At 36.0% G+C, this 19,672-nt stretch overlaps 1 long non-coding RNA gene across 1 annotated transcript; it reads right to left on the bottom strand.

Annotated features, from left to right (window-relative positions):
* Positions 1-2,026: 2,026 nt before the first annotated feature.
* LOC131530847 (uncharacterized) lies at positions 2,027-6,755 on the bottom strand. The gene is made up of 3 exons (XR_009268524.1): positions 6,459-6,755; positions 2,733-2,817; positions 2,027-2,637 (listed from the first exon to the last, which is right to left on the bottom strand). It is a non-coding gene; the product is annotated as an uncharacterized LOC131530847 (long non-coding RNA).
* Between the last annotated feature and the right edge of the window lie 12,917 nt (positions 6,756-19,672).

Genomic DNA, 19,672 nt, shown 5'->3' with positions numbered 1-19,672 from the left:
CTGGACTCATATAAACACTGAAGCAGTGTTAAAATGAATGAGATAATAAGGTGATTAATTGAGTGATGATTGACCATTATTGAAAACACCTGATGTTAACAAGCAAAATCACCAAAGGAGAAAATCAAAATTTGTATGTCACCATTATAGTGGTCAGTGTTTGCATTAGTTGGGATCTTGACCCTTGTCTTTTTAATTTTAAATTTTGTTTGGCTGTTGTAATTGAGTTATAACAGCAAGACAAGCCAAAAGCAAAAGTCACCAGGTGGTGATGATTATGTTTTAACATAACTGTTATTTGACCTGAATCACTGAACTCATTTAGAGTCTAATCTCTGAGTTGTATTATCGTTATTGATTACAACAGCTTTGTGATTCCACCGCAAAAGATACTGTATTTTCTATACATTTTGTAAGGGTTTCTTGCAAGCTGTTCTAATAATGAAAAAAAAAAGGTTTTCTTTTAGGCACACATAGACATCAAGAATCAGCGTATGAATCTCAACAACGGTGACAAACAGCATATACAGATAACATCACAAAACAAGCTACTAAAAAGTCACATAAAAACAGCAAAAATAAAAGAAAATAGTAAGAATAAAAGAAGACAATTCAGCTCATAATTTATTCATGGGAGCCAAGGATAAGTTTTTATTGGCTACAACATGCTTTTTTGATGGTCACCACCCTTTATTATTTATATGTCAAAGTAACTTTTAAAAACATCTGTCTGATTATGCCAAAAATGCCAGATCTTGTATTTTTCACCTTGTTGACGTAATCAACAAAGAAAACCGAACTCAGGTATTCAGGTCACTACATGATGATTAGTTCACAACATAATCAACACCACATGAGTATTTTTCCTCTGGTTTGTCTGGCTGTTACAGTTCAATTATAACAAACAAAATCTAATGTTAAAAATTGAAGGGTCAAGATCCCAACTCATGCAAACACTGATCACTATAATGGTGACATACACATTTTGCTTTTCTCCTTTGGTGATTCTGCTTGTTAACATCAGGTGTCTTCAATAATGGTCAATCATCACTCAATTAATCACCTAATTATCTAATTCATTTTAACACTGCTTCACTGTTTATATGAGTCCAGTGAGTCCACACTCAGAGTGTTAAATGAACACTGGAGATTGTGCTGTGTATGTTTTTGTCACCCTGTTTTTATGCGGATTTTGAAGTATTGCATCAGAAACGAGTGATGGAAATGCCAAATTCACAAAAATGTTTTTACACTGGCTTGAGGTGGACTTAGAGTTAATGTGAATATGGTAGATGGAAACACATTTACTGAATACATTCTTCCATGCGCATTAAAAAAGGCATGTGACTTTGTGTGATGGGACCACATAACCAGCTGACTGATCTCATTGCATAGCATTTGAAATATTGTAATGGTCATTCTTAAATGCCTGTGCAAATCTTTTATCAAAGTATTTCTATATAATTGCCTCCCAGAACTGTCCCAAAACATTGAAAACATTCCCAAACAGCAGGCATCCACCTTTGAAAGCAATGACCGCATTTATTGTGCTTCGTCTGCTTGCTCTGAGGTGCAAAATTTATTATATTCAGTGGCTTCTCCTTTTTTCTTTTTTCCCGATTATAGGGGCCCACGACTGAGGGGGGCCCCCCGGCGATCTCAACCTACTGGCTGAGGTCAGCCTAAAAAGACGCTCAGGACAGTTGATGGACCACTGCTGCACGTCGTCACGAAAGCTTATCATTTGCACTTGTTTTTAAGCCTTACCAATTTAAACATTCAAAAGATATAAGACAGCAACACCGAACTGAGCTCTCCATCTCCTGCTCTTGTACCGACAAATACATACAAAATTATGTCAAAATACCTGTCTTGGAGAGTATGTTCAAAAACACTGTAGGTTATGTCTTAAGTGAAAGTAAACAGTTGAGAAGGAAATCGGATGTGTATCATTATAATGGATGCATTGTCTCTTAAAGTGACCGTGCCTAATTTACTAGCTGCTGTCGGTGCCCTTAATGTCAATCCAAGAAAACGTTGAAGGTTTGAATTTTGATGAATGAATTGTGGTTTGACTGTATATTTAATTTTTACATTGAAGACTATGCAGTGCTATTTTACATTGAATTATTCGGTTTCTGTGACTGGACACCTACAAACTTGAAAAAACTTAAACACTGTGTAAAGAGCACAAATAAATAAATAGAACAAACATACAAATTAAACAAATTCAAACAGGGCCCACTGATACAACTTGCACCGGGGCCCCGCAAACCCCAGCTATGGGCCTGGTGCCAGTTTATCAGGAAGTGATGGTTTTGTTTTGTTTAACTCGTTTGATGGAATCAGTGCTTTATTTGCAATTGTTTAATGTGATATTACAATTTTGCACATAGTTAAATTCGCAACTTTGGATGGAAACATAGCTAATGTCTCAGTAAAAATGTGCTCAGATTTGCTAAAACAAGAATTAAAAACCACAACTGTGATCTCTTTAATATTTCAATTGTTTCTCCTATAGAGAGAAAAAAAAATAAAATGAATAAAAAATTGGAGATGTTTTCTCCAAATATAGGAGAAGTTTTTCCTGAGAGATCTCAACAACCTCTCAAACTGTTCTCAGATTTTGATGAATATCTGGAAATAAAAATAACAAAGTAATCTCATATTGCAATAGTTTTTTTTTTCCTAGACAGCAATTAGATTAAATAGAGAACATATAGAAACTTTACCTCAAGTCTCGTATACTTCTCAGATTTTTCTCCTGAAACAAGCCTAGTAATATCATGTTTCTCCTCTCAACATGTGGTCCAGCCTCTAGAAATGAAAAGAAAAAAAAAAAATCACAGACGAGCGCTACAGTATATTATGACTCAAAATAGCAATGCTATAAAATTAAATAGAGAACAAATGTGAATTATTATAGCAAGTCTTCTGCATCTCAAAACAATCTTTTGAGATAAAAGACCTGAATAATCTCAATAGGACATAACAATAACAATTGAGATCCTAATATCTTAGTTATACACATTTTCTCCTGAGAAAACTGTTTCAGTGTTTGTCTAATAGGAAATGATAAATATGAATTTCAGTAATTTCTCAATTGTTTATCTTAAGCAGAAATTATAAGAAATGGAGAGCAGAGAGAAATTTTTATCAATCTCCTTCTTCTCATTTTTTTTCTTATGGGGGAAAACAAAACAAAAAATCGTAGTAATCTCATGTCTCTCCACTTGAGTTCTTGAAATGTCTTATTTCTTACATATTTCTTAACCTTTTCTCAGATTTAACATCTCCTAGAAAAGAATAATCACAGATTAGATCTCTTTAATAAAATAACTTTTTCTCCAAAACACGAATGAGATAAAATATAGAGGAAATTGAGAAACAACCCTAGTAATGTCATCTCCTATATAGTCTATAGTTTTAAACTCTGCTCAGATTTGCCAAAAAACTCAAGTCAAAAATCAAGAGTTAAATCTCAATATTATGAACTCAAACATGTCTTATTCAAGTCCTTACAGTTGTGTAATTCGCAGTCACTTTATAGTTTTATACTCACACAATGTATCAAACATTAGGCCTATTCATGTTTATCCTAATGACTTTCTGAACAATCTTTCGAGACAAAGTCACAAAGACCACTGACAACTTTGCTGAACTAAGAAGGAGCTAACTTTAAGCCATAAAATGAGGTGGATCTATAATTGTAGTGAAACAAGCTTTGTATTTATATCCTTGTGGGGACTCCCATTCACATCTATCATTCTTAATCGTAATTACTTTACGCTAACCTAGACCATAAAATGCCGTTAAATTACATTTAGTATGGTGTGGCTGTATTGTTTTCTCCCTGGATTGCATGCTTCTGCTTTTATTATTCTAATTAATAATTTACTTTAGATAGAAATGTTTTTTTAAGTGAATAAATATAACATTTGGCACAAGGTGGTTCTTTTGAGGACATTTTCAGACATTTCAAACCTACACTGATAACAATCCAGTGTAGTTATATAAAGCTGCTTCCAATCTCCCTTGACCGAAAACATTTGTCCGTGGAGTCCATTCTGCCAAATAAGTTCTTAGTGAGTAATCTGTGGATTCAGGCACTTTCCAAACCCTTTAGAGACTGTGTGAAATGAAGTTGTTTTGTGCAACGGCTCACAATCATAATCAACCCTCTGACCCTCAGAGGTCTGACGCCACAACCACTAAACCGCTAAAATACGACTGTTAAAGTGCCCTTTCTTCCTGAAATCAATGAGTTAATTGATTATCGTCCAAGAGCAAACCATCTCCACGTTCTCTCGCTGCTGCGTTTTCTGGATCAGTGAACATTTGTGGTCGCAGGTGGCCGTTTTCCTCGCCAATCTAACATAGGCCTTCATTATTGTCTGTTTAATATCCTGAGCGATCCGGAGCCTGATATCAGGATGATAGGAGATGAATAAGAATCCGGGTGAGATGGGGTGCAGTGAAATGAGCATCACTTAAAATCACATCAGGCTCATTCACTCACAGCTCTTTAACCTCGAAAGTTCCCATTTTTCCAAAACGGTGGTCTTTATGTTGTGTTCTTGCTTCAATGTTTCTTTTTTTCTTCTCGGATGAATAAAGTTTTGTTTATGGACTTTCTTTTTAATGACAGTATGTGAATAACTGTTCAGTATATGCATGTTTTCTTCAACGCCAAGGTCATGGGTTCCATTTCCAGGAAATACATCCAGAGATCAAATTATACTTTACATGCACCTTGAATAGACGTGAGGACCAAATTAATAAATGTAAATGAAAAGTCACATGTAAAAAGGTCTTGGCTGAATATCTTATATACTGTAGCGAGCTGAGAAAAAACACCAATGTCAAGGGTTTGATTCCCATAATGACAAGATGTCGACCTTGAATGCACTGTCAATCGCTATGGATTGACATGTTGGCCAAACTAATTAATATAAATTCTTACATGAAAATCTAATACAAATACATTACACATGAATATATAGAAATGTCTTCCATACTGTAACGTTAAAGGGATCATTTACTCATCCTCAAGTTGTTCCAAAACTGTATGAGTTTCTTTCTTCTGCTGAGCACAAAAGAAGATATTTTGAAGAATGTTGGTAACCAAAGTACGGAGCCCCGCACATGACATGCAAGAAAAAAATAATAAATTGTGCGCACGATTTAGTAAAACGTGCACACGATTGCTATTTTGTTTCCTCGATTTGCTAAATCGTGCGCTCGATTTGCTAATTAGTTCCCTCGATTTGCTAAATCGTGCACACAATTTGTTAATTCGTTCCCTCGATTTATAAATCGTGTGCACGATTTAGCAAATCGAGGGAACGAATTATTAAATCGTGCACATGATTTAGCCTACTATTTTTTTACACTATGTGCGGGGCTCCGTACCAAAGAGTTGATGGTAGCCAAAATAAAAAATAAACTATGGAATCAATGGCTTATGTCATTCTTCATATCTTCTTTTGAATGTAACAGGATAAAACAACTCATCCAGGTTTGAAACAAATTTTAACAGCACTTCATAGGCAACCCAAGTTCAAGTTCTCGATCAAGTTTCTTTCCTGATCACGTTCTCATCTCTCATCTCTCATCTTCAATCAGTTCCTATCTCTTTGAACTACAGGCCTATATATATATATATATATATATATATATATATATATACACATATACACACTCACAGATAAAATATATATCTTTAATGCTGCACTGGAAAAAAAAAAAAAAAAAACATATCTCCCAAATTACTGTATAGCCTACGTCAACAAAAACCTGGCTATGTTCATTTTTTAAGACTGTCTACTCAAGGACTAAGCTTCATTTACAAATCCCCTTTAGTCACAGTTGGAAATTTCATAAAGTCACACTAATAAGAAGCAAATTATTAAAGCTCGGAAGTAATTCAAGAGTGTTATAGGAATAAAAGGACGTTTATCAACAGCAGCTTGCTGACACTTGACGTCATTTGTTATTGGACCAGCACAGTTTGAATAAAATACGAGAAGGCTTCCTGCCGAGTGACATATTGCCCGTGTTAGACTCTGTTTGCGGGGTCGTATGTTATGTTTGTTTTCTTGCTTCGCCAGTGTTGGCTCTCACCGCGCTGTCATTCTCATCACTAAATTACTGCGTAGTTGCAGCCTGGAGTTCATTAAAGCCACCGGGGTTGACCGGTGAATACGGCGGATACACAAAGAAAAGGTTATAAGAGACATATTTCCCCTTCTCTCCAGAGTAAAAGTTAATTGACAACTGTATGATATTACATTTCAGCACAACGCCGCATCAGCGAATTCCGCCTGCGTGTTCGACTTGCGATGTGTTTGTTTGTGTGACGCGCGCGCGTCCCATTTTTCATTGAGTTCAACTATCGAAAACTTCACGTCTCCTCTGAAAACTCATTTCTTCTCTCTCTTTCTCGTCCACTCGCTCACCCCATAATCACCCACAAGCCATCTGTTCGTCTCCGCCCCTGTAACCGCTGTGGGAATGCTGACACTGTGTGTCCCCTCACGTCCTGACTGATGTGGGACAGTACTGACTTCTAGTGACTTTCACTCACACAATCCAACCGCCAAGATTGGCTATCCGGATTTGGCAGAGATGAACGGCCGCTGAATGCCCTGTTGAGGAGGAAGGAAGAAGGAGAGTGAGAAAAATCGACAGAGATGGAGAGCGAGAGAGAGCAGAGCGAATAAGATATTATTTATGTTTGAGGAGACATAGATTTTTGTTTTATGGAAGCCCATTTCTGCCAAAAAAAAAAAAAAAAAAGATTTTATATCTCAGAATTTTGAGTTTATATCTGGCAATTCAGACTTTCTGGCAAATCTGACTTCTTTTCTCAGAATTCTGAGTTTACATCTCACTTTTAAAAAAAAATATAGGCCTTTATATACAAATATATATATATATATATATATATTTCGTAAACTACTAGTTAGTTACATATGATTTGTGAAACTACTACATTATTTTTGTCATTTTGAAATACAAATTGTACATAATATTTAGCAAAACAAAAAAAATTAATTATTTTGCATTTTCAATTCAGTTTTGTGTCAAAATATCTTGGCCAATCAATGCATTGGTTCCTACTCATTCATCAAATTGAAAACAGAAGGTCAACGCAAAGCATTGCATTTTGGGATACAGTATTTCGCCCAGTGTGCACTGGTTGCATACTGTACATCATGTAGTAGGTCATTTAGTTCCATTATTCCATATGCATATAGAAAATGTACATATGTGCACAGCATATACACTGTATCCTGCACAAAAAAAAAAAAAAAAAAAATCTGTTATATCCATTGAACTCTGTTATAACTCTTTCACAGCTCTCCATATTACAGTATTTATGGCACACATCTAAATCCATCAATACAATTGTTTTCATCAAATGCCCACAATCTGCACAAGTGCCTGGCTGAGAATTATAATGAACTGGATTTTGTTCATAATCAATTGCATAGTCAATCTGCACTTTAAAAATGTTTCGGCCATTGAAAGAAGGGATTAACCTCATTATTCAGGAAATGAAATTAATGAAGTAGATAAGCATAGCCTTGCACACTGAATAATTCATTCACAGGGTATTAACGTCCCTCTGCCCTGGCCCTCATCAGAATAAACACACTGACCCCTGTTACACGTCCACTGCACTGCTGCCAAGCACTCCACGATTATGGTATATTAGTATTGTATATCGACAGCAAAGGTTAAAGGCTCTTGAACTGTGATGGAGGGCTCTAACTGAAAATTTAAAACACTTAGAAGATTTACAAACTCCAAACAATTATTAGGGTACAACGGGGCTAAAGGCGCCCCGGGGTAAAAGTCAGCTTTGATATTATTTTCATCCAAACCACTAGATGGCACGTGGCGTAGCACTTTCCAAAACATCCGCTTTTCAAGATGCACCTGCAGATTTGTCTGATCTTTGACGCTATCGCTGTGCTTTCTTGATCTAATATTTTATGTTTTTTAAAATATTGTAGATTTAAGTAGCAAATGAAAATCGTTAAAATTAATGCATCTATTTTGAGACAAAGGTCTTCTTTATGAGTTTCTGTTTTGTTTAAGATAATTAAAGCAACAGTTTTTAAATAAAGACAGAATATGTAAAAGTATGGTATTTGGGGTAAAAAGCGCCCCTGCTGTTGGGGCTAAAGGCGCAAAGTAATTAACATGATAATTAATAGATTGTTGACTTTTCCATTTGTTGACATGACATGGTTAGATTCAGATGGTAAATATCATATATTATGTTGGGTGTCCATATTAGAGATAATCACCGTGTTTAGAATGAAACCATCACATTTAAAAAACATGATATTAATCATATCATACAATAAAATATAATTTGTTGTTACTACTGTAAATATATATTCAATTATTATTGGATCTCCTTCAATGCTTTCAGAATCTTTACTTATTAAAATTATTTTGTTCCTGTATTTTAAAATGTATATATTTTTATATTAACATATTGTAATGACAGTATATTTATCGAAAAAAAAATAATTCTTTTATTTTTCAAAATGAGCAGAAAATAGTACAAACTTTGCTAAAGTGATTGTTTTGAACAAGTGTTAACTTAAAAAAACAACAACATTATTTTAGCTGAAGTATTTGTATCAATACCGTGTGCCGTTTACCCCATGCTGGTGGGCCTTTTTACCCCGTGTGTGGGGTAAAAGGCCCCTCTTGCCACCTCATACATTTATAAGATTTTTAAACAAAATAAACAACTTCAATGATTTATTTTCACACAATATCTGTTGCTCTATTAATTTTCAATGCAAAGTATATATTTTTTCTGCAATTATACATTTTAGATGCAGTGAATAGCACATTTTTTCTTAAGGTGGGCCTTTAGCGCCGTTGTACCCTATTATTATTATTATTAATTTGTTTATTTTCCACCAATAAACAAACAAACAAATAAATACTGGCAATTTATGTCAAATATATGTAATACATTTAAAATATAAATCACAAATACAAAATGTACAACGTACATTACCAAGCTTAAAATACATTTTAATATATACATACATATATATATATATATATGGACCTACATTTTAATATATATATATATATATATATATTAAAATGTAGGTCCATTGCAATAAAATAAATGTCAACTGAAATAAAGGTTCATTAGTTAATGTTAATTAATGCATTAACTAATATTAACTAACAATGAGGATTATAGTTGTTACAGGATTTATTCATCTTTGTTAACTTTAATTGATAAAATTACAACTGTTCATTGTTAGTTCATGTTAGCTCAGGTCAATTAATTAATATTAACAGAACTCTGGATTTTATTAATGTATTAGCAAATGTTGCAATGAATATGAATTGAAACTAATAAATGCTTTACATGTAAAGAAACCTTATTGTGAAGTGAAATTACTATAAAAAAAAGAAGAAATAATAAAATTAGCTTGATGTACTGAAATAACTACAACTGAAAATTTATGAAAAGAAAAATACATATAAAAAAAAAAGACAAAAAAAAGAGCAAATTGAAATGGGGAAAATAAATACATAAATAAATACTGATTCACAAAATAAATACTGAAACGCTTGAATAACTGGAGCCAAGATTTCTATTCACAACAACACAAACCGAGGAGGAGAAACGCCTCATTTATTAAAGGCAGCACATGTTGTTAGCAATGAGCAGCCTTTAATTATGCATACAATATCTCATTAATCAGCACAGGTGAGGCTAGGAAGATATCTGAAGATGGACACGGACAACTATCTGGGAAAAGGACTATTACTTCCTGATGAAGGAAATCATTTCTTTTTGAAGTCGGCCTCAATTATAAAACCTTTATCTAATGAAGACTCATCTTTCGCGCTAAACAAGAACAAATAATTGACCATCTAAAGCCTGCAAATTGAACAGTCGGCTTGTATCGAAGGGCTTTGGTCTTTTCATTTCTTCATAAGCAGATTTCCCATGAGGCCACATCTGAAGGTCAACCCGACGGCAGTACCTCATCCTATTTGAAAATTGTGGCACGAGAAAATCCAGTAATTTAATTTAAAACAGAAGAGAATCTTTTTTCTCCATTTGCTTGAGGTCACCGGCTCCACCGTCATTGTAGGTCACTTTCAGTAAGAAACGTAATATGCGCAAACTATGAAAGATCTCTATTAATATTTGACCCCTCCAATGGCCCAATGGTTGATTCGGGGGTAAAAAAGCACACCCGCTGAGGGAATATCTTATTGTCATTCTGCATTATGAATTTAATTCTAGATAACTTCAGCCTACTTTATCGCCGACTAAATTGAGTGTGTGGCTGCAGGCGAGTACCTTCAGATTGAAGGTACACTCAGGGGAACTTGGTTACATTAGCAAATGTCATGGAGCAACCAAGTCATTCAAAACTTTCCCTCTTTTCTCGCCCATGCGGCGCAAACTACTTTTTGAGTACAGTTAATGTTGAAGTGTTTGCTCTGGCCTCTGACAAGAGATGAAAAGTTGATAACGACACTCCAAGGACGCTTGTTTGCCACTTTCTCAAGTAAACAAACACTGAATCTAGTCAGCTTCAGATTCTTAAAACTGACTAGTACATGGTATTAGAGCTATGATAAGATTAAATTAAAAGCTTTTTTAGATGTAAAGTCCCATAGCTACACACCAAGAACGATAACTATAACGGTAACTATATTAGCATCCATACCAACAGACAATAATGTTTATTATATGAATGCACTTAAGTTATGTTGTCTGCCAGCTTTAAATGCTCAACTCAGTGGATTCTGATTGGCTGTGAATGTTTTTATTTTATAGTACGGGGCTGCTGAATGCTTGAATCTGATTGGCTGATGAACGTTCTAAGGTGTGCAATTATTTTCAGGGAAACGCACGGCGAAGGTCTTGACCGCATTACATATCAAAATATTTCAGTTATTTCAAAGGTCTTGCAACAGCAAAATAACAAAAACCCATAATGACACAGGCCAAACAAATAAATGCAGTAAACAATAGGATAAATACGACAGATTATTGCCATCTTTTTCCACAAAATTACATTTTATTATGTACAGAAAGCACATATTCTCCTGCTCTCTCTCTCCCTTAAAGACGCACAAACATTCAGTTTGCACACACGCTAATGTTGTTAGCGCTACTCTGACGATTTTATCAGTAAGATAGTTCAGCGACTTAAAAGCTACATGACATTTCTCACAAGAGAGGAAACAATTGCATTTTAGGTTTAATACTTTTGATCTTTTGATTCCGTCCATCAAGTTCAAATAAAAAGAGAAAATAATTAACTGACAAAGTTCTATTAACATATTACTGTTATATATACTGTAGGCCTACCACCTATATTTTGGATTGCAATCTCATCAAAATTACCAAGTGTATTCTGTCACCCGAAATTTTTAATAACTTTCTTGACCTTAGCTTGAGCCAAACAGACGCTGAATCATTAACAATGTAAATGAATACCCGACATAACGACCCAGGTACACAGCACCAGCAATAATCAAAATGTCATTACGATCCCTGCTAACGCTTGGACCCATTCGCCTAATGACCCATCCCTGATTACGCCGTTAAAAAGTCACCAAGTGCAAATTTATGCAAAACACACCCATAAACAATTGTGCTTTAAAATGCAAGCAGGAAACATATGTGTATGACTCCATTCAATTGGTCAAAGTGTGTAATTCAGACAAACTGACTTGTGGGAAGGGGTTGGGCTCCATATTTTAGTGTTCGGGATTAAGGACATTGGTAAACACTTAAGCTATTGGACTTGTTGGTCGATAAGTCATTTTATGATACATTTACCAGCTCACATTAAATACATATTACCAGGTAAATCCAACCCCAGTGGCTGGCAGACTCTAAAAATAAAATGACCCATCCTTGACTGGGAGAGGAAAAGGCTCCATGGATTGCTGTCGAGTGAGCGTGACTGGGGGTCTGCAGAGCAGCGGGTGGGAGCGGGCATTATAATCCACGTGTCATGTTTGGGACGCGAGAGGCCTTTATCTCCTCACTGCAGATACACACTAGAGCAACACAGACCGCCACTGCGTCTCTGAGAAACATACGGCACAAGGACAGAGGTATGAACTAGCACTAAGCCATGGGATGAGCATTTCGCAATCGTTGTGTTGGAGACCACAATACATATTCAATTAGAGCGTTTAAAACTGCTAACGCGCAGCTTAGCAAGCAATGCTAATTGCGTGTTCGTGCTATACAACAGCGTGCTTTATCATCTTAGAAGGTGATGTTCCATGAGGTGGAAGCAAGTATCTGCCAGCTAGTTTGAATATGGATATTTTGAGCTCCAAATCGCTAGGCTCTTTATGTAAATAAAGCCATTTACTACCAAACAACATCTCTCCAGCTAGAGCGTTAGCATATTCTAAATGATTTAAAAGTATTTGGGCTATGCAGCTAACTTACAGGTGAGTTGTTAGAGTCATGATGCAGCAGTAGTGCATACAGTAGCTGTTTTAGAATAGCATTTAATTATTACATTCAGAAATAATGTAAAGTACCTGTAAACAAAACAAAATTTTTACAAACATGCATTTTATTTTCCCTCACCCCACAACAACTTCTATAAATGTAACAGTTTTAAGAACAGAAAAGCAATAGCATAAGTATTACATAAACCTAAATGATAGTGGCATCCATTATAAACAAAATTTATTAAAAATAGTGAACCTAAAGAATCCATGCTTGATGTTATTTGCATTATATGAGTTGCTTTTATATATGCCACAGTACGTTTCAGATAAAAACACAAATTATATTTCAAAACATATGGTATTCTTAGTATCTTATATATATACACACACACACACACACACACTTATATATATACACCCACACACACACACACACACACATATATGCAATGATTAATTGCGATTAAACACATCCAAAATAAAAAAAATTATGTACATAGTATATGCATGTGTACTGTGTATATTTATTATGTGCATATAAATACACACACATGCATGCATATATTTAAGAAAAATGTTATGTTTATATGAAATATATTTTTGTATAATATAAATTATATGAATATAAATATATACATGTAAATATTTTCAATACTACTGTATACTGTATGTTTGTGTCTATGTATATACATAATACATACACACAGTGCACACACGTATATTATACAAACAAAAACTTTTATTTTAGATGTGATTAATCGAGATGAATCGTTGCCCAGAACCTATATAAAAACATTAACACCCATCAACAAGGTGTAAGTGTATATATGTATATATATATATATATATATATATATATATATATATATATCTGAAGAGTTCAGATGCAAAAGCCTCTAAATGCCGTCTGAAATTTTCTTCTAAAATGACCATTTTTATCAGGCTCCTATATTTATGTTCAGTTATTTTACTTTAACTGCATAGAAAAGGACCTATACATTGCCATTAGAGTAAAATTACTGAACCTAAACATAGCAGCCTGATAAAAATGCTCATTTTAGATGAAAATTTCAGATGGCACTTAGAGGCTTTTGTATCTGAACTGTTCATATATATACGTTGTTGGCGGGTGTTAATATCAAGCCCTTTATACACTCTTACAAATAAGTGTTCACAGCGATGCCATAGAAGAACCATTTTTGAACCGTTCTTTCAAAGGTTCTTTACAGAAGCATCTCTTTCTCACCTTTTTATAATCTGAAGAACCTTCTTTCCCCACAAAGAACCTTTTGTGAACCTTTTTTCTTCTATGGCATCATGAAGCATCTTTATAAATGTATATGTCACAGTTTACTTTATTTTGCTGTCCTCACTTACATAAATGAACTATAGTGTCCTGCACCCACTAGTAAAAAGAATATCAAAAATTATTTCTGGTGTCTGAATAATTTTTGGTTTGACTGTATATGACATCGAAAAATCAAAAATTGTAAGGGTGTTGTAGTATACTGTTATGGTATTCTGAACATGTGTATGTCTTGATACATTGCTGTGTGTACTGATCCAGACTTTTCACAAAAAACAACAACAAAAAAAATGTACAATGGTACTTTTTTAAGGAACAGTTGACACAAAATATTTTATTCTGTCATGTTTTGCTCACCTTTGTTTCATTCCCAGCTTGTATAGGTTGTTTGCAATCACGTGATTCTGATGACACGCGAAATGCAGCTGGAGGGCAGGAAGTAATTTTTCTCCATAGGAATCAGTAGCAGAAAGTCCAAAATTCCTGTGTTTTGAGTTGTTTAAGGATGCTTAAATCGGCCAAACCGAGAAACCACAAGGAACTTTTATCGTGTAAGAAAATGTGTTGTTAGTAAGGGTGGAAAGTCAAGAAATTGACTGAAAAACACGAAAAGTGGCTTGTAAAGCTGCGTCTGTGGTCGGGAGGAGCGAGTCGGATAATGCTCGTGTGTGCAAATGGTTAATATAATAAGATATAATAATATATTAAAATATTAATAAAGATATAAATAGAGTGGGCTGCCACCTCTCGCGCGTTCAGCGTGAGACAGTCAGTCTAAACGCCACACGCAGACACGATGTAAATAAGATATAATTTGCAGTTGTAAGAGCTTCATCACGGAACATCAATAAATTGAAGTGAGTGACAGTTTTTTAGTTATTAACGTTATATATGAAAGCGCTATTTGCTCGCTTTCTAGGCTATAATCAATTCAGAATTTAAATAAGTTGTTTTAAGTGCTGCTAATAGGACCAACAGCCACATCCCAGATAGCAAAATACACTCGGGCCAGCTCCGGTTAGATTCTCGCCTGCCGGAGACTTAGCCTACCCCTCGGCCCGACTCCGTCTGCCTCGCTGCCCGATTCCAGGCCGAGTCAATCGGGCCAGATGCGGCGGCCGTTAGTGAGCCGACACAGCCGCATCCGAGCCGGAATCGGCCTGACACTGAAGTGTACGGCACGCTGGACGTGGCCGTTTAGCATTGAGTGAATTCTGACTGTCTCACGCTGAATGCGTGAGCGGTGGCGGTCCAATCTGTTATATCTTTATTAATATTTTAATATATTATTATATCTTATATTATATTAACCATTTGCACACACGAGCATTATCCGACTCATTCCTCCCGACCGCAGACGCAGCTTTACAAGCCACTTTTTCGAGTTTTTCAGTCAGTTTCTTGACTTTCCCCCTCTTATGAACAACAAAATGTCGTACACAATAAAAGCTCCTTGTTGTTTTCTCGGTTTGGCCGATTTGAGCATCCATAAACAACGCAAAACACATACATTTTGACTTTCTGCTACTGATTCCTATGGAGAAAAATTACGTCCTGCCCTCCAGCTGCATTTCGCGCATCATCAGTGACGTCATGTGCAAACAACCTATTGCTACTTTTCCTGTAGAAAACAAAAAGAGAACATTTGAAAAATGTTCATGCTGCTCCTTTTCTTAACAGCAGTTAATAGTAACCATGTCACTCCAGCTCACGGACCTAAAACATTATAAACAACCAATGAAATATTTCATAAGACTAAATTCAGAGACTTTTGAAGCCATACGATAACTTTCTGTGTGAAACAGTCTTCTGTCATGACAACTCGGAGGAATTGACATGGTAATGTACATGACAATGCTAATGTATTTGGTCTTGGCGGAATAGATCTGCTACACTGCTGCTGCTGCTCCGGCAGAGCAAGTACCGAGACTTGCTACTGCCAATACATCCACAACATGCTGCTGTGAGCATGTAAGAAATACTGCTGCTGCAAATATAACATACTTGAAATAACCCCCTATAGCATACATGAATCACCTCGTAGCAGATCTATACAGGTGGAGCTGGGGAAGGTGGAGGGTTTCTGAAACATGCTGCAAACTGCTACAACAATCACTAGTCATATATTTGAATGTTGAGCAGAGAGCTCTTTGGCTACATATACAGAAAAAGAACCAATCAGCTGTGCCATGTGATAATGATGTCATTAGGTCAGATTGAGTTAGACCTATCGGACTGCGCCATCTAGAGTTCCATGCCAGGACTCTGTATTGATGTTTAGTAGCCATCTTTTTTCACAAAAAGACCCGAAAGCACTCATATACAATTAAATAGCGCTAACCAGTAAGCAAAAGCACTCAACATACATAAAAAAAAAAACAAAGCATACATTGGGGGGGGGGGGAGTACCATTTGTTAAAACACTGCATGGGTTCCATATCTTCCCTAAAAAGACATTTCTTCTACAATTGTATTCCCTATATAATTTTGCTCACATGCACATGTTTCTCTTTCTCTGAATGATGAAACAGTGCTGACTTTCACATCTATTATGCACCTCATCTTATGGTCCACACCACACAGCTGGAAACTTCCCTCACAATGTCACAGCGGCACCATAATTGGACGTTTCTATACACCACCGAGCAGAAATCGGATCTGCGTTTTGCATGCCTCCCGCTAAATTGAAGGCAAATCCAGAAGCGGAGACATCAGTCAGAACTATTGAGTGGGCCACGCGCTGTCGAGAACACAGCCGTGCCAGATAAAGATGCCGTGGTCCCGTAGGGTCCTGCTCAAATCTGCAGAGCTTTCCTTGACGTGGGAAAAATGACACTGAGTGACATCTTCATTCTGAAAATGCCCTGATGGAAATGCTCAAGGTTTTCCTTCAACTTTGTGATCTGTAGATTTGACTTTTTCCCCCTTTAATATCTACCTGTTAGTGTCAAAAACAGGCAATAATTGAAACAAATTAGTTTTTTGTTCTCTGTAAAAAAAGCCATGTATGGAAACCCATTTGTGCCTCAGACTAAAACACAGAGAGATTAAAATAAGATATGAAGTCATAAAGACACTGCTTTTATCAGAAATAGTCATGATTATGAGAAAAATCTGCAATGGAAAGATATAAAGTTGCAATTATGAGAAAAAGTCAGAGTTATGAGAAAGTATCAAAATTAAGACAAACAACAATTATGAGATATAATAATTATATATATATTTTTTAAAAATCACACTTTTGATAAACAAATTTGGAATTGTGAAAGGCTCAATTGTGCAATTGTAAGAAAAGTCAAAATCATGAGAAACAAAATCACAACTATGAAAAAATAGCCATTATGCGAGAAACAATTAAGAAAATAGATATGAAGCTGCAACTGTGAAAAACAAATCTGCAATTGTGAAAAAAAGTCACAATTATAAGAAACAACTGTGAGAAACAAAGTTTGACCTGTATGAAATTCACAACTGTGAGAAATAAATTTGCAGCTATGAGAAACAAAGTCGCAATTGTGGGGAAGTCAACAGACAAAATGTCACTATCAGAAACAATGTAACAATAATGCAGTATGAAGTCGCAATTGCGAGAGTCGCAGGTTTGAAAAAAAAAAAAAAACAACAACTGTAATTGTGAATAAAACAGTCACAATTATGAGAAACAAAGTCACAATTGTGAGAAACTAAATAGCTATTATGGGAATTATAACCTACAACGTAGCAGTTATAAGATATGAAGTTGCAGTTGTGAGAAACAACTTTGCAATTGTGAAAATGTCACAATTACAAGAAACGAGAAACAGTTTCACCTGTATGAAATATAATTATGATACAACAATGCAACAATAATATGATATGAGGTTGCAAATGTGAGAAAGTCACAAGCAGGGCCGCTGCTGGCCAAATGGGTGCCCTAAGCAGGATTGTATTGTTGTGCCCCCTCCCTCAAATATTATGGAAGTAAACAAAAATTATTACCCCTACTATAGGGGTCAACAAAATAGAACTTTAATAAAATATAAAAGTAAATACATAAATAAATTGTAATTAAATTGTATTATTTACAATTACAATTCATCTGTATGTCATCTATAGCAGTGGTTCCCAACCACGATCCAGGAGGCCCCCCAAAACTTCAAAAGTTTTTCAAAAATTACCCCAAAAGTTTTCAGTGTCTCCTTAATCAAACACACCTGATTCAGATCATCAGCTCATTAGTAGAGACTCCAAGACCTGAAATGGGTGTGTCAGACAAAGTAGAGATGTAAAATGTGCAGTGTTGGGGGGTCTCCAGGAGCGTGGTTGGGAACCACTGATCTATAGCAAAAAGGTGGCCAAAAATGAGAGATTAAGCAGATATTTGAATCAAATGTTGGGTCAATAGCCTATTAGACAAGGACTTGTAGCGTACCTGAAAGTGACGCACGGGCTTCGTTTTCATCTTTTTTCCCTTCTCTTGGCGCCGGATTGCTGATGTCTTTTCACGGGCATAGATATCCATCAATCATGATCATTTGCATTCAGTCGCAAACATGAGGTGTGAGCGGTCGCGGGTGCGGGAATGGCCAGTCACTTTTTTTTTTTTTTTTTTTGAGCAACTGGGATGGTGCCCCCCTGGGAGTCAGTAGCCCCTCACTGTAGAACAAAAGTTCCAGTGGGCGGGGTTGGAGATTGGTAGGTTTAGGGGCGGAGATGGGTAGGTTTATGGGTGGGGATGGGTGGGTTTAGGGATCAGGGGGTGGAGACGGGTAGGTTTAGGTAAATGTAAGGTGGGAGGAGTTGGATCTAGATCCAACCACACCCCCTGGATCTTGTGTTCTGCAGTGAGGACCATCTCCTGGGAGTTGGTGCCCTACGCAAACTGCGTACTCTGCGTATAGGGAGTGGCGGTACTGGTCACAAGTGTCCGAAAAAAAAAAAAAAATTGTCACAATTATGCGACTGTTGCAACTGTGAGAAACCAGAGTGACAATTGTAAGTGACAATTGAGAAAGCCACAACGGTCATGAGAAACAAAGTTGCAATTGTGAAAAATATAGTCACAATTATGAGAAACAAAGCTACAATTGAGAGAAATAAATTCACAATTACCTTTTTTTTTTTTTTTTGGAGCTTGGAGGTGGAGCTTTGTTGTGGCTGTTTATGTTGGTGCACTGTTTGTCTTTCATTTAATTAACTACATGACATTATTTATGGATATACTGTATTTCCATGTCAGTGATCACAAACATTATTTGTCTAAATGTCACGATTAGTGACTTGCTCTCATTGCCGGAAACCCAGGATCTGAAATCTATAAATCTCTTGTGTGGCTGACCGTGAAGGCTAAAGCAGGTATCCGCCGGGACGCAAGATGGATAATCTGAACATTGACCAATTCATCCTTCCCACAAACCCACTATCTTTGCCTCTAGGGACAAAAATTTGCATTATGTAACCAGATGTTTGTCCTCTGCCATGATCTACATATACAAACTCTGTGTTTACATGGCTACTATGTGTGTGATTGGAGATGTAGGCTATTCATCAAACTTGAAGGGGATGAAATGGCTAAGAAACCCTGCCTCCGTGACAAAAACAATAAAATAACCTCAAGTCCCATCAGAAAACAGTTCAAAACCTCTTCAAAGAACATGTTCAAAGCTTTCTGGGTACCTTGGGAAAAGGTTTAGTACCAACAACCAATTTAAGTGCTTGCCCCCAAATGTTGAAACTTTCCTCACTTGCAATGAACTAATACAGCCATCAACATGAAACAAAAGAGACCAAACAAACTATGAAAAGAAAAACATCTCAAACCCAAACATCAGATTAGGATTTACAAACTTGAGTGTCGGTCTTTGAAATGCAAACAGTTCCCTGTGGTGTGTTTTT

Source organism: Onychostoma macrolepis, chromosome 22 (assembly GCF_012432095.1).
Source record: "Onychostoma macrolepis isolate SWU-2019 chromosome 22, ASM1243209v1, whole genome shotgun sequence".
Lineage (NCBI taxonomy): Eukaryota > Metazoa > Chordata > Actinopteri > Cypriniformes > Cyprinidae > Onychostoma > Onychostoma macrolepis.
Note: the sequence above shows the minus strand (reverse complement) of the source record. Positions and strands in the feature narration are given on the sequence as shown.